The following is a 16,013-nucleotide window of genomic DNA, read 5'->3' as shown; positions in this document are numbered from 1 at the left end:
TGTAGGACCCACTTGTCTGACGTAATGGTTTGCCATTGACTGAGGAATAAAGAGATCCTCCCGCCCAGAGTGACAGGAGGCGGAGTGGACGTAGCCGGAGCCTTGAAAACATCAGGTTCTACGAGCCGAATCTTTGGCCGGACGGGCTGAACGTCCACGGCCGGCAGGTCTACTATAGGCTGGTTGTGGCGGCTGCCTTTGCGAGTAGTATGGACGATATTGCTGTGAAGATGATGGATAGGAAGAATATCTGTGTTGTTGATATCCCCCTCTGTATGAGGGTTGGCCATGCCCTCTAGGACGAAAGGACGATCTTCGATATTGCAGGGTCCCTAATGACCTTGCCGTGTCCGTCTTGATTGATTGTAGGGCTTCATTGACATGTTTTCCAAATAGCGCTTGGCCATCAAAGGGTAAGTCTAGGATTTTATTTTGAACTTCTGGGCGAAACGAGGTGGCTTTAAGCCAGCCCTGTCTTCTTAGTACAGCTGCACCTGCAAGTTGTCTAAAAGCAGTGGTCGCTATATCCATTGCACAGTCTATAAGCTCTGCAGATGTGCGTTGACCCCTTCTTGTACCGTTTTATTTGCCTCCGATCTTGCATCCTCCGGCAGTTGGTTAATAAAAGGTGCAATGTCCGCCCAAAGCGGTCTGTCGAATCTAGTCAGAATAGCCAAAGAGTTGGCAGCTCTAACTACTAGGCTAGCCATAGAAGAAAACCTTTTCTCTATGTTATCTAGCTGCGTACCCTCCTTGTCTGGGGGTGCGGAAATCGGGGCAGAAGGATTCTTCAATTTTCTTTGAGCTGCCTGAGCTACTACTGAATCCGGAGGAGGATGTCCTGTTAAGCATGTTGGTGCATCACCAGGAGCTTTGTATTTTTTATCCAGACGTGGCAATACTGCTGTGACTGTAGCCGGATTATTCATGACTTTAAGGCCCTCTTCCCACAGGTAGTTCACCATCGGGATAGAGCGCACAGACTTCTGAAAGGGCTCTTTAAAATTGTACAGGAAACAGTCTGTTTGTTTTTGTAGGTAACGGTAAGGCAAAACGCCTGGCTGCCCTCTCTAGAAGATTGTGAAATCCTCCAATGTCTTTTGGTGGGGATTCCACCTTTGAATGAGAAGGAGAAGAAGGTGCAGGGATAATGTACTCGTCCCACTCTGAGTGAGTGTCCATGAGCTCTCCTTCTTCCTGATCCCCTTCTGAGATGTCGGTGTCCTGAGGAATTGTCATGTCCGGAGTGGCCACATTTGTGAGATGTATGGACGTTGGTCTCTGATGTGGAGTAGAAACACCAGAAATAGGCGATGGAGGAGGTTGTTCTCCTTGAGGAGGAAACCTTCTGTTGTAATCCACTAACAATGCTCTAAGGTCAGTAAGCAGGGAGCAAGGAATAAACGTCCCCTGTTGATATTGCTGTTGCTGAGTAAAGCTGGGGATCATAAGCTTACTCATATTCCTCTTCTTCCTGGTACTTTACATTCAATTCAGATGGACTGTGGGCTGTTCCAAAAGGCCCCTCTTCATCTGAGTCTTCGTCTCCCTCCAAAAGATGTACTGGCACAAGGGAGGACACCTTACTAGGTGATGTGTGGGTTGGTGTTAGCTTTTCTACTCTTTTTAGATGTTTTTCCTTCGTCGATGGTGTTGTTGACGGTGTCGTCGACGATGTAATCGACGACGTGTAAATAGACTTCATCATGGACGGTTCCGTCAACGCTGGACGCACGGTTATTTTAATAGCAGAAAGTCTTGCTGACGAGTCTACTGTCGACGAAGTTGTCGACGACGGTAGGGCTGACACTGACATCAGCGCCATCGACGATGGCGAGGTGTAGACGGTCGTCGACGCTGATGTTGTCGCTGCAGTTCTCGTCGACGGTGGGGTACTTATTCTCGTCGACGATGTCGCCGGCGGAGCCGTCGACGGTGGAAATCCAGAAGTAGATGTTGTCGTCGGAAAGGCACTCACCGACGGTACCGTCGACGGTGAATCCGTCGACTAAGCCTTTTTTCCAGTCACAGAGGATGGCTTCTTAAAAAGGCACAGATGGTGGAACAGATGAAGACTTTCTGTGCCTCTCAGGACTGGAAAAATGTCTTTTCCCCTCTTTGCTGGAAACTTTCTTTGGGGAAGAAGATGGGCTGCGACCCTTATAAGACCCTGAAGTAGTCTTTTTGAGGGCCTTTCTTGAGAGTTGTGAGGGAAATCTAGAGCGTGATCTCACCCTTTTAGATGATCTCTTAGATGTTGATGATTCCTCACTCTCAGAATCAGAAACTGGATCCTTCCTATGTTTTAGTTTCTGCAGCCATATTAATAATCTGCCTTCCCTCAAGTCTTGCAGTCTCTGAAGAGACCCTTCTTCTCCTTGTCAGACATAGTTGCAAAATAGCTGACAAATCCAATTAAATGAGTTTCTCTGAGAGAAAATAGTTGAAAAAGGTGTGAAGACAGAGCAGAGCTCTGAGGAGACTCCCTAGCACCACGTGCGGTAGAAAATCTGAGGTGCTGGAGCTTCTCTCAGGAGGTTCTGAAGGGTGCTGTCGCCTGATTGGTGGAGGCTCAGGTTTGGTCCTTTTCACAAAATGACTCTGATAGACTGTGAAATTGAAGAGGCCTAGGGCCTTTTTTCTCTGTTAATATGTCTTAACATTACTTGTGAAAATTGTACCGGGACTCCCATCTCGACGACGGGGAATGATTCAAGCATGTGAATCTATGAAAGTTCCAATACTGGAGTAACTGCATTTACGATTATTTTTTAACAAAGTTTTGAGAAGCACAACTCCAAATCCACAACCCAGGGCATGAAAAAAAAAGAAAAGAAACTGACGTCAGTACACTGGAGAGGCACCTACGTGGATCCCTGACGTACACCTGGGTGGATCTCTGAGTTAGTATGGAGCCATTGGGCCTCCTGTCGGCACAGGACAAAGGAAGAGTGACGAAATTAGGTCTCAGCAGGTATAAGTATCCATCAGAAATTCCATCTTTTATGAAAATCAGAGAGAAGCCCCCTGTTGAAGAACTAGGGTAAACTAATTCCTGTGGCTGAGTTATGGCACAGGATGCAAGGATAAACCATTTAAAAATACAATTCAAAGAGGGAGCTACAATTTTCTCTGGTGGCTGCAGTATAAACTGTTTTTTTTCTTCCAATTTATGATTTTTTTTTTTAAGTGGAAGGAGAAAAACATTTTTGGAATTGTAAAACGTAACTAATTCCTAGTGTTCCTGCGTTCCAGTCTGGAAGTTAGGAATTATTTTAAATGTCTTGAACCCAGGGAAGATTCTTCCTGCAGAAAATATATTTCTGCACATTTGTACTTTCAAAAAGAGCAAAAAAAACAGTTCTTGATAATACAGTTGAACAAGTTACTTACCTTAGGTAATGCCTTATCTGGTAGACTCCAGACTTCTAGCTGCAGATTTCTTGCCTCAGAATAAATACCCAAGCAATGCCTCCCTGGAAGTGGTTCTGAAAATAAGCCCAAGCAGTTCTGCAGGACCAAACGGGCAAAATGCCCATTATGATGGACCTGACTCTCCAGACAGTAGTGTTTGTGGTGAATCCCATGTTGCTGCCTGACAGTTGTCCAGGACAAGGACCTTGCGAGCTAACGCAGTGGGCGCAGCTTTGGCTCTGGTGGAGTGAGCAGGCAAGCCCTCAAGAAGCAGCTTTTTGACCAGCGTATAGCAGATCTTTATGCAGAGCACTATCCATTGTGAGATGGTCCATATCTGAACTGTCTTCCCTTTCTAAGCCCAACATAACTTACAAAGAGATGACCGTCCACAGGAACTATTTAGTTTGATCAATGTAAAACAACGCTCTTTTTGGGTCTAGATGGTGGAGTCATCCCCTTCCTTAGAAGGATGAGACGCAGCAAACAAGGTAGGGAAGTTGATGGTCTGGCCTACATGGAAGGGTGTTACAACCTTCAACAGAAAGGAGGCACGAGTCCTGAAAACTATCATGTCTGGGTAAAAGGTGGTATAAGAAGGATTTACAGAGAGTGCCTGCAGTTGAATGACCGTCCTGGCCGGTGTAATGGCCGCTAAGAAAGCCGTCTTAAGAGTTAACAAATGTAGTGGGCAGTTGAGCAGCGGCTTGAAAGGTTCACACATGAAGAAAGCGAGGACCAGATTAAAGTCCCTTTGGGGCATGATAAATGGTCTGGGAGGAAACAAATACTGGAGATGTTTAAGGAATCTAGTCACAGCAAGTGAGCTGAAAAAAGAAGGTTGGTCCGGCAACAGCAAAAAATTAAATGGCTGATAAATAGCCCATAACTGTGTACAGAGCAACGCCTTGCTTGGCCAAACACAGAAGAAACAGTAAAGCTTGAGGAAGGGGTGCAGAGAGTGTGTGGATGTCCTGGTTGCACACCATGCTACAAATTTGTCCCAGCAGCAGTCTCAGACCTTCTTTGAAGAGGGACGTCTGACTACCAGAATAACATCGCAGACTTCAGGAGGAAAGCTTAAAACTGCCAACTGTCACTGCTCAATCTCCACTCTTCCTTGATCAAAGGAAGAAAGGCTTTCAATGCCAACCGGATTGTCCGAAGTTCCAACAGGTTGCTGTGAAGCCCTGACTCTGTTGGAGACTAGAGTCCTCTGACCTCCACCTCTCCCAGATGGCTACCCCAACCCAGGAGTGACACATCCGTCACTATATTCAGCTTTGTTTGAGGAATGGAGAGGGGTCTGCCCAGAGATTCATCAGCCATCAGTGCAGGTCTTTTGCAGTTCCTTCCGGAATCTGAACCATGTTGGAGAGATTCCCCTGATGCTGTACCCACAGGAACTTCAGGTCCCACTGCAGAGCTCTCATACGCCCATGATCATGTATCGCAAGAAAGAAGCAGGAGGCCATGAGGCCCAACAGTCACACCAAAATTAAGGTTAGTGGCTAAAACATCGGTATCATAGCCTGAATATCTTGGACTAGCCTCTCTGGAGGATAGGCCCAAAAATCCATTGTGTCCAGAATAGCCCAAACAAAGGTAGCCAGTTGTCAAGGTAGGGGAAGACTGGAACCCCTGACCTTCCCAGATGTGCTGCAACACCTGAGGGGAGCTGGTAAGGCCAAAAAGGTAGCACAGCAAAATGAAACTGGTCTTGACCCACCGTGTGGAAGTATGTGTCCTGCAAGTCCAACACTACCATTCAAAAGCTACAATCCAGTCTCCAATTTCCAGGGCAGACTGCATTTGAGCTAATGTGAGCATACAAACTCCTCTTTTTTCAAAAAGGAGTTGAAAAAGTGCAGGCCTATGATAGGGTAAAGGTCTCTGTCCTTTTTGGGCACAAGAAAGTAGCCAGAATACCTACCACAACCTACTTCTGATGCTGGCACCCTCTCAATACCTGCTTTGGCCAGGAAAGCCAATGCTTCCTGACAGAGTAAGGAGAGATGGTCTTCCGTCAGCTGGTCATAAGTGGTGTCCAGAAAGAGGATGGAGCAGCCCCTTTTGACAATCTGTAAAACCCATCTGCTCGTGACTGCCAGTGGCCCAGGTGATGGCTATTTCCAGTCTCATATGGGCTGCCAGTGGTGGTATGAGGGCAAACTAAAGTAGTTTGGTGGATGTGGCTGCCAGGGGAGTGGAGGACTGACCCGACCTCTGGCTAGTTGTACCACGTAGTCCGTGGGAAATGTGTCCTCGGCCACAAAAAGGCTGGGAACCCTGTTGGTCTTGGTGGTTGGGAGGGAATGAACATGGTGGGGAGTCCCTTCCATAGCCATGAAAGGGGCGGAAGGCGGACTTTGGTTGGCAAAGGGCCATGGATAAGCCCAAGGACCTGGCTGTAGCTCTTCTATCCATTAAGCACGCCAGCGACGAGTCCCCTTTCTCACCAAAAAAGATGAGATCCATCAAAGAGCATGTCTAGGAGTGAAGCCTGGACTTTCCCTGAAAACCCAGTGGTTCCCAGCCAGGCGGGGCACCAACGATGAGATCGCTCTGCCCAGTGAGCCAGTTGTGTCAAGTCCACATCGAATGGTGAACTTTGCTGCATCTCTTCCATTAGCTCCAGCAATATCTGGGGGAGAATGGCCCGGGCCTCTGCCAAGACCATAGGAAGCACCTGTGAAAACAAATCCCACACTGTGTTCACTGACCACAGTGTCAGGCTGAAGGAAGAGAAAATCTTCTTTCCCAAGCTATCCAAGCCTCTTGAATTCCCTATCCAGTGAAGTGGCAGGGAATGTGCCAGGGTTGATTCTGGAAGTAGAAGTTTGGACCACCAAACTCTCCAGGATGGGGTGCTGGTTGAGGATACTGGGGTCAAAGGGTTGGGGTGACGGTGGCAGGCAACTGTCCTGCGCACTGAAGCCCTTATGCACGGTTTGGACCAGGCCTCAAGTAGGCCATATGTAAAGGATTAATTAAATGGGAGTAATGGTTCGGAGTGGGCAACTCCATGCTGAAGCACCTCTGTCAGGTCATTCCTCTTGACTCCCACTGAGGCAGCTAAAGGTCCAGGACACCTCAGATGCCCTCAGCAGCCCCACTGCGAAAGAGACACCCTCCTCTGCAGCCACAGTAGAGGGAAAGACCATGCCAGTAACTAGTGAGGTGTTCTACCCATTGGCATTCCCCCTCCATCTCCAGTTAAACCCCCACCCACCCTACATCCACACCCCTCCCTACACACACACACACACACACCCACACTCATTCACACATACCTACACGCATGCATACATGCAATCACACTCACATACGCACACACTTACAAACATACAGGCATTCACATTTCACAACATACGTGCACTCACACTTCCATACATGCACACCTGCATTCAACACAAGACACCCGTATTCAAGCACACGCATACATTCACCCCCCCACACACACAAAACCATGGCGGCAGGTCATATCAGCGGCAGGGAATTCCTTCCCTGTCACTGATGAGGTCTCTCCCACCCACGCCCCTACCTCTCCAATTAACCCCCACACCCCTTACCTCTCCAGTTACCCCCACCCCCCCCTACATCCACACCCCTCCCTACACACACAGGCCCACACTCATTCACAGATACCTACACGCATGCATACATCCAATCACACACACACATACGCACACACTTACAAACATACACATTTCACTACATACATGCACTCACATTTCCATACATGCACACCTGCATTCAACACTCAACACACACCCGCATTCATGCACACACGTACATTCACACACCCCACACGCACACCACTCCCCCCACCCCCCTCCCCTGTCGGGGACCCGACTTACCTGGTTCCAGGGGGTCCTCCGGCAGGAGACGGGATGGGGCACTGCTACCGCCAGCAGCGCCCGCAGAACACCGCCAGGCCGTATTATTTCTCATAATACGGCTGGTGGCGCTATACTGGCATGGCGCTGCTGGTGGTAGCAGCGCCAACCTTACCGCCATCTGCCGGCATGGCCACAGACGGATTTCGGCCATGCTTGTGGCGGAAATCCGGCTGTGGTCATATATGGCGGACGGCTGGTTGCCGCAGCAACGGTCTTTTGGCTGCTGTCGCTGCGGCAATAGGTGGTTTTTACCGCCAATGTTAAAATGAGGGCCTTAATCTCAAAAAGGCCTTGACAAAAGTCAAGAAAAAACCTCAGTCAAATTAGAGTGGGGGTAGATCTCTCCAGATCTGTGCTGATTGGTGCAGAAAGAAAAGAACTGAAGCTCAATGTGCTGGGGTGGCACCTGTATATGGCCTAAGCCTGTCACTTCCGGTGAGGACGACACCTATGTGGATCCAAACAACTCACCTACTTGTGCACAGGGGTACTGCTTTAAAAAGTTCCAGATCCATTCTAATGTCTGAGGAACATTCTAAGATAAGGAATCTGAGTCTAGAAGTCTCTATTAAATATATTGCTCTACTTTTGTATGACCAATATGAGTTCCTTTTTTATTATGTAAGTAGCTCTATTGCATATATTGATTGTGATTTTCATTTACCCTTTATCTGTTACTGTGGTTTGCCTTCTATTTTGTTAATTGACACAAAAACAATTTTGAAAAAAGGAAAGTAACAAAGCAGCTTCTTGTACTCACCCTGGTTGATATATCTGGTCAGTCTGTAAATCATCACGATCTGTTATCAAGCATACAATAGTCCTCTCAGACATGTATTATAATACTTATACAAACTAAAATTATTACAAAAATATGAAACATACTGCACGGGCGTCCTGATTCACAAAGCGTTCATTTATCTGAGTTCTAATTAAGTATGTAAAGAGGCATTTGTGACAGTAAAACTCACATTCCTATTCACAGAATCAGCACTGGTGGAACTCTCTTGTTGCAAATAGCAGTACCCTATTCAAAACATCATCTGGTACAGTAGAATTGATGTATTTGAATCTCAAGGTTGGTGGGGACCCTGAATGTTCTTGTGGAGGTGGTGATCCTGCCTATTTCAGTGGGCGTCCTAAACATTTACAATTTGCATGTAGTTGTTCAGCATGGGAAAACTCACAAATGTACTCCAGTCAAAGGCAGGTCAGAAGGTGGGACACACACTTGTATTTAATTCAAGTGTCGTGAGTAGGTTTTTCCACAGGGAGAAATGTTTTCCTTGTGAAGAAGAAAACGCTAATCATTAAAATACATTTTGCTGCATCAATTACACATGCATGATTTTCCATCTTCACGAAATTCTTCATGCGTACATTTTTAGCATTTGAGTACTTATGGGAATCTACAACTGTTGCAGATTCCAAGAGATCTCAGACATGTATTTTAATACTTATACAAACTAAAATTATTACACAAATATGAAACATACTGCACGGGCGTCCTGATTCACAAAGCTTTCATTTATCTGAGTTCTAATTAAGTATGTAAAAAAGCATTTGTGACAGTAAAACTCACATTCCTATTCACAGAATCAGCACTGGTGGAACTCTCTTGTTGCAAATAGCAGTACCCTATTCAAAACATCATCTGGTACAGTAGAATTGATGTATTTGAATCTCAAGGTTGGTGGGGACCCTGAATGTTCTTGTGGAGGTGGTGATCCTGCCTATTTCAGTGGGCGTCCTAAACATTTACAATTTGCATGTAGTTGTTCAGCATGGGAAAACTCACAAATGTACTCCAGTCAAAGGCAGGTCAGAAGGTGGGACACACACTTGTATTTAATTCAACTGTCGTGAGTAGGTTTTTCCACAGGGAGAAATGTTTTCCTTGTGAAGAAGAAAACGCTAATCATTAAAATACATTTTGCTACATCAATTACACAGGTATAATTTTCCATCTTCACGAAATTCTTCATGCGTACATTTTTAGCATTTGAGTACTTATGGGAATCTACATCTGTTGCAGATTCCAAGAGATCTCCTGCGATTCTTTGTGGAATTAAAAAAACATCGTAAATCCACTCTAAACCTGAAAGTGTTCTTACAAGAAAAGATGTTCTACTTTTTGGACAAGTGTTTTGTGAATCGACCCCACAGTATTACTCTTTTTCTGTACGTAGGCAGGCAAGATCCTGCTCCAGAGGGCGGTATTTTTTCTGCAGCCTGGATGACGCTGGCTTGACAGAGGCTGGTGTTAAAAACAGGTCCATAGCTGGTTCTAATAGACCTCACACTAATGGTAACAAAGGCCATGATGCTGACCTCTGTTGTAGGGTCTCAAAGATTACAGAAGTTGATGCTGCTGGAGTCAACATTGCAATATAACATTTTGCAGCTCCCCTCACGAAGACTTCCTGAAATGTGCTGATATTCTCCACCGATGATATGCGTGGAGGTGGGGAGCCTGACAGTGTTGGAGAGCATGCTCCTGTAGCAGAAGATGATGTATCTATAGTGTGTCTGGAACAAGATCTTCTTCAATGGTGGCGATGATGTGAGCGCCTGGTTGATGGAGATGAGCGCCTAGAGCTGTGATGGTGGTGCCTAGAATGATGAAGCGACCTAGAGTGAGTGAGTTGGGGAACAACTGGTACTGGAGGAGGAGGAGGAGGTAGTGATGGAGGCAGGGGTTGAGGTGGAGGTTCAGGAGATGGTGCTGGCTGAGGAGAGCCAAGTGCAGCTCTTGACGAGGAGTAAGATCTTGAATACCCTGAATCTGGTGAGGTATAGATGTACCTTCTCTTTCTTCTTGCCTCCTGTAGCCTTGAGGAGATTAAAAAGGTCCTCGATGTCGACTGGTTGCAATGCCTCGACATCAACCTGCTTTGTTGACGGTAGAAGACATCGATGTATCGACATCGGTAGGGACATCGGCGTCAATTTTATATGAGCAATCTAGACCTCGAAGGCAAGCGTCGCAGTGGAGGCGAACTCCTCGACCTCGATTGAGGTCTGTAAGTTGCGGTTGATGTTCTCGACATCGACACCCCATGCATTGACACTGATCTGTAGCGTTTTCTCTACGGCAAACAATGGTAGATGCCATACAGCTAGAGGCCGTAACTCTTTTCGACGTTTATCAGGACCAATGTAGTTTTTTCTGCCATTTTCTTCCAGGGGCACTCTCTAGAGACAGATGACAGAGTCCTGGTAGAGGGCTGATGCTTTCCTCCCTCTGAGGTCCCACCTTGAGACTGCGTCTGTTGTTTTCTTCTCTCCTCAGTATGATGGAGGCAAACATTTTCTCTGTCCTTCAGGGTGCCCTTTGAAAAAGTCCTGCAGTGTTGGCAAGATGGAGGAATAGGATTCTCTGGTAGGCAGAAAATACACACCTCGTGAGAGTCTGTCTTGGCCTTTTTCCTTCCACAGGCTAGACATTTATTAAAAAGAGAGGGCATTTTTTGTGAAAAGACCACTAACCCTGCCAGAAAAAGACAGAAAAGGCCTGGGAAAGACCAAAGACATCAAGTAAAATAGTTGTCACCAAAATTGAGTTGAGAATTTTGAAGAAAAAATCCAAAATTTGGCCAAGCTCAATGCTTAAGGGTCCTGTCAGCAGGACCCAGATAAAAAGAACTGAAACAACTTCCACCTGCTCAGAATGATGGACTACTGGTGGCCTTTAGATTCTTAAAGTCACAGCCTCTTTTTTTTAACTCATATAATGGCAGCCTATGGGGCTATACTGCTCTAAGTTACTTTATATCTCTATCAAAAAAAGGCAAGACATTTATACTTTTTTACAAAAACAGCATGAAATTGTATACATATATTATCTCCTGGGGCCTTTTTAGGTACAAGATGAAGAATTCGGCCATTGTAGCCTGTTCCTATAGGCTGCATAATGTTCTTCTTTCTCTTAAGTGACTCTGCAGGTCTTCTCGAAGAAAGGCGAACATCTAAACTTAAGAAGATATATTGTCAAAAGGTGCACTCGGGTCCCCGCACGTGGGTGGGACTATTCAGTGCTTATGATTATAAATGGGAATCCCCTACGAGAGAATTAAAGTTCCCCATTGTTTGAATTACCTGTGAAGGACTTGTGAGTGGAGTTCCCACTCGTGGACTTCTAGATGCATCCTGCTGGTCAGGTCCCCAAAGCTGTTCTCCACTTCCATCAAATGATCGCCAACAGGGGAATGCTGTTGGGATTTGCCCAGTGCCAAATCTCCTGAGCAAGCACAGAAAGCTGTGGAGAGTAAATCCTGTCTGCTTCTGGATGTAAAGCATGACTATCATGTTGTCTGTCTTTAATACCACAGTTTTTTCCTGCAGTAGTGGAAGGAATACCTTCAGTGCAAATCTGATGACTTGAAGCTTCAAGTAGTTTATGTAGCGCCCTCTGGTACAGGACGTTTCAGGCCCCCCTAAAGTCATGTTGCTCCCACAAGCGAAGAATCTGTGGTTACAGTCACTTGCGGAAGGGACTCTGTAAAGAGTCTTTGAAGTAATACATTTTGTTGCTCCACCAAAGCACAGAGTGCTGGGTCCTGGCTGTTATCAGCACTAGATCCACCCAGTGTCCGTCTTGTGCCCACTGCCTTGAAAGACATTCTTGCAGCAGGCGCAGATGCAACCTGGCGTGCGGTACAAGTGCTTTGCATGAAACAACCATCCCCAACAGTTTCATGATAGTCTGAACAGTAATGTATTCGAAAAAGTCGCAGTAGCAGTTAGAATGCGGCATTTAGGACTCGAGAAGATGGCAGTACAAGGCCTCAATGCATTCACATACCCCAACTATTGAATTTCTAGTCCCGGCAAAACAAGCGGTAGTTGTCGTAGGCTCAATGCGGCTGCTTTGATTGCAGGATTCAAAGGGGGAGTCACTGGGACGGAGAAGGAACTGCAAAGACTTGCTGCACGTTAATACATCCATTTCGAAACAGGTTTCCAAATTTCTGATCCAGATGGCAATACAAAAATGACTTAAAGCAAGTGTGCTTGTGTATTCTAGATATATTATACTTTTCATAATGCGCATCAATTACCTACAAAAACTGTCCTGGTGCTGACATAAAGACCATTACGAAAACAGGTAGAAATTAACTCCTGTATAACCATATTTTCAGGGCTTTCATAAAAGACAACAGTTCTGGGAAATATAAAGGTTAAAGTGACGCTATTATTATTATTATTATAGTTAAGTGATATTGTTAGTAAAAAAAAAACTGCTATAATTAACTATAATGTGCACCCCGCGTGCATTGCTTATGGCTTCATATATTACATTATTCATGGCAAGTTCAATGACAATATTGATGACATCTCAAGTGCTATAAATATCATAATACATTCAGCGCCTCTAAACGTTTGGTTTATGCTGTGATATTTTTCATTTTTCATATTGTTTAAAAAAAGAAATAATTACACCAGTACCAGGATATAAGATGTGCATATTGTGTGGCAATGCAAACTCATACTGATGAGGCCATGTGTCCTTAGAAGACATGTTTCCAGGTTACATATTTGTAATATGCAATCTCTAAGTCAGTAAGGAAATGTTACTTACTTGCATCTACAGGGATCCCGGAACACCTTTTCTCCAAATCTTGAAAAAATCGTTATTAATTGGAAGTAATACCTCAATCCCCACTGTATAGAGTTACCTCCTATAAGGAATGACAGGCCTGCTTTTTGGACTGAAATTTTCTGTATTATACGTGGTATCTAAACAATGTAAAAAATACCACCTTGCAGCACCTAACAGTAAGGCAACCATGATTTGAATTGTGAGTACTTCCATTGAGCACTTACAGTGGAAGAACATTTAGTAAAAAGAAAAAAAGGAACCTGTCATATTTAGAGTTCACCGAGTGTAAGAAAAAATACATTGTTACTTTAAAGTGCCAGCAGCTTCCCTTTCCAGCATGTACTGTACAGGAAGTTTGCCTCACAGTCACAGTTCTTTTTGAAAGGCAGTAAAATGTGTAGAATGATTAAAAAATAGATAGCTAATGTTTTGACAACTGGGGAGGAGGGAGGGTTGTTTATGACTTCAGTAAGGATACATATGATGCAGAACTAATAATGCAAGTACGTAAGTTTTCCTTCTGCATTGTAGGATCCTCACTGATAGTCAAACACAGAATAGAACAGCAAGCATATCCCTAGCTCGCGGATGTCAATACAAAGCTATGTGAAAGATAAAAAACATTTTATTGTAAAAAATAGGCATGTAAAAATTACTCTAATCAAATAGAATTTTTAAAGTTGCTTGGCCTCGCAAAGAGTCTGCTCGAGTCATCTAAACAGGAATGGTTCACGAAAGTGTGAACGACTTTCATGTGGCTGCTTTACAAATTTCTGTAATTGGAATATTTTTTGATCCAGGCGAAAGATGTAGTTTAACTGTGTGTAGAATGAGCTGTAGGTTTACCTGGAAGAGGTTTATTAGCTAATTCATTGGTTCCCAACCTGTTGTCCGGGAACCCTGGGGGTCTGCGGAGCCTCCTCGGGGGGTCCGCGGCTGCTTAGAAAACTAAATATTATTAACAGATTAATAAAGTGCATATAATTTAAGTGTCTAAATGTACAACTGAAATTCTTAAAACGTACTGTAAATGTTAAGGAATTTCAAACTGGAGGCTAAAATGAAATAAGTATTCTCAGATGATTTGTGGTAGCAGTGTAAGTGTATCAAGCATAATATAGCATGGACAATGTGTCGATTCAAATGAATTTAGAAAAGCACCAACATTTCTATTGAAATTATTTTTTTAATTATTTTTATTTATATTTGTTTACAAATTAAATGTGTTATAATTTGTGTATGTGTTTGATGAATTCTTGTTCCTGTGTTTTTTTAGTATTGTTTTGCATTTCAAATCATCAACAATGTTTAGGCCCGGTTTCCAATAATTATTCTGTGGCTGGTCCCCAGATTCCAATTATGATTCAGTGGGGGTCCCCAGGATCCATAATGATAAAGAGAGGGTCCATAGAAGTCAAAAGGTTGGGAACCACTGAGCTAACTGATAGCAACAGGTAATGCTGGAAACTATCCATCTAGCTATAGTTTGTTTTGATAAAGCCGTAACAGTTCTAAAGGATACATAGACTAGATCTGCTGACTTCTTTTGTTGTATCCAAATAAAACTTAAAAACACTCCGTACACCTAAAGAATGCAGATTTCTTTTGCTGATGAAGAAGGATTGTTGAAACATATTAGGAGTGAAATTGTTTTATGTGAAACTCCAAGACAACTTTTGGTGAAACAAAAAGGGCGTGTTCTCAAAACTACTCTATTCTTGTGAAAAATAGTAAAACCTTCTATAGAAGGTAGAGCCTGTGACTTACTTACTCTTCTGGCTGAAGTAATGGCTACTAGAAAATCTACCTTCCAATGCAGATGCTGCATTGAGGCCTTATGTGTAGGTTCAAAAACAGAAGCCGTTAATTCAGAAAACACTAAGTTTAATTCCCAAGGAGGAATAGGCTGATGGATAGGAGGGAAAGTCTTTTTCAGTCCTTCCAGGAAGCCTTTAACCACTGATGAAGTGAAGAAAGATCTTTGATTTTACTATTTCCTATATGCTGTTATGGCCTCTAAATGCACTTTAACTGAGTTGAATTGTAATTTTTATCAAGCTAAATTAAGCAAATATGGCAAGATAATATTTTGAAACAGATTTTATTGAAAGGTTTTTATCAACATTACTTTGCCATTACAGATAAGGCCACCATCATCTCATATGAATACTCATATAATTAATAGTCTTGATTGAGGAAAGCAGATCAATTCAATATGTCATAACAGTCCCAACAGCCCTCAACCCCCCACCCCCACCTATGAGTGGCATCCCCGGATTCTTTGATAATTACAGTTGATACTGGTTCCGTAGTCAATATTCTTGTGTATTTTCCCATGGTTTTCTGAAAGTCGGGCTCTTCGTATCTATTCAGTAGTTATTAGGCTGAGAGTGGATGGATAACTTTGTCAACAGGCTATCCTTATAATTTAAATGTTGTGTGGGAGGAGGTGCCGGTGAGCCCTCCAGTGACGGTTTGTGGGATTGTAACTCTGGTTCCTTCCGGCTGTCTACTAAAGTCTCCCATGCTCGTGCCATTTCTATTAGATGCAATTCCATTCTGGCTTCACGGAGGAGGGCTTCTCCCTTGTATCCGGCCCACCTTTCAATTTCCCTACACCATATAGCATTCAGGGTTTCCCAGGGACCTTCCAATGTCTTGTAATTTCTCTCTTTGCTAAAATAAGAGTCAGTTCTTGGAACCTGCTGGTGACATTTGTTTTTGAGGTATGCGGGAACCAGTGCATAATCCAGTGACATAAGGAATAGGGAACATCTCTGGATATAGTGTCTGCTACCACTGTTGCAACCTCCTTCCAATAGTCCTTCAGTTGTGAGCAATCCCATAACATGCTTGAGGTCAGCCCACACTGCACCGCACCTCAGACATGCCGCTGTCGTCATATGAAAATATTTGTTAATGTGCCCTGGGGTGAGGTATACCCTAGTAGGATGTAGTAATGGATTAATTTAAATCCAGCATTTCTGGAGACTTTTAGTGCCCGTTCCAGTGTATTGGTCCAAACTCTTTCGGGTACAGGTATACCCAAATCTTCCTCCCACCTTGGATTTAGGCCATCCAGGGATTGGCGCGTC

At 44.2% G+C, this 16,013-nt stretch overlaps 1 protein-coding gene and 1 long non-coding RNA gene across 3 annotated transcripts in view; one reads left to right on the top strand and one right to left on the bottom strand.

The window, feature by feature from the left end:
* Positions 1-8,121, bottom strand: part of LOC138268512 (uncharacterized) — a 126,748-nt gene extending 118,627 nt beyond the window's left edge. The window contains exon 1 of the long non-coding RNA XR_011200020.1: positions 8,077-8,121. This is a non-coding gene — a long non-coding RNA (uncharacterized lncRNA). The remainder of the gene's footprint in view (positions 1-8,076) is intronic.
* VPS45 (vacuolar protein sorting 45 homolog) overlaps positions 1-16,013 on the top strand; it is a 430,890-nt gene that overhangs the window by 144,060 nt on the left and 270,817 nt on the right. The gene's annotated exons all lie outside the window — the stretch shown is intronic.

This window comes from Pleurodeles waltl, chromosome 12 (assembly GCF_031143425.1).
Source record: "Pleurodeles waltl isolate 20211129_DDA chromosome 12, aPleWal1.hap1.20221129, whole genome shotgun sequence".
In the NCBI taxonomy this organism is placed as follows: Eukaryota; Metazoa; Chordata; class Amphibia; order Caudata; family Salamandridae; genus Pleurodeles; species Pleurodeles waltl.
The sequence above is the reverse complement of the archived record's forward strand: the minus strand, read 5'-3'. Positions and strand labels throughout refer to the sequence as shown.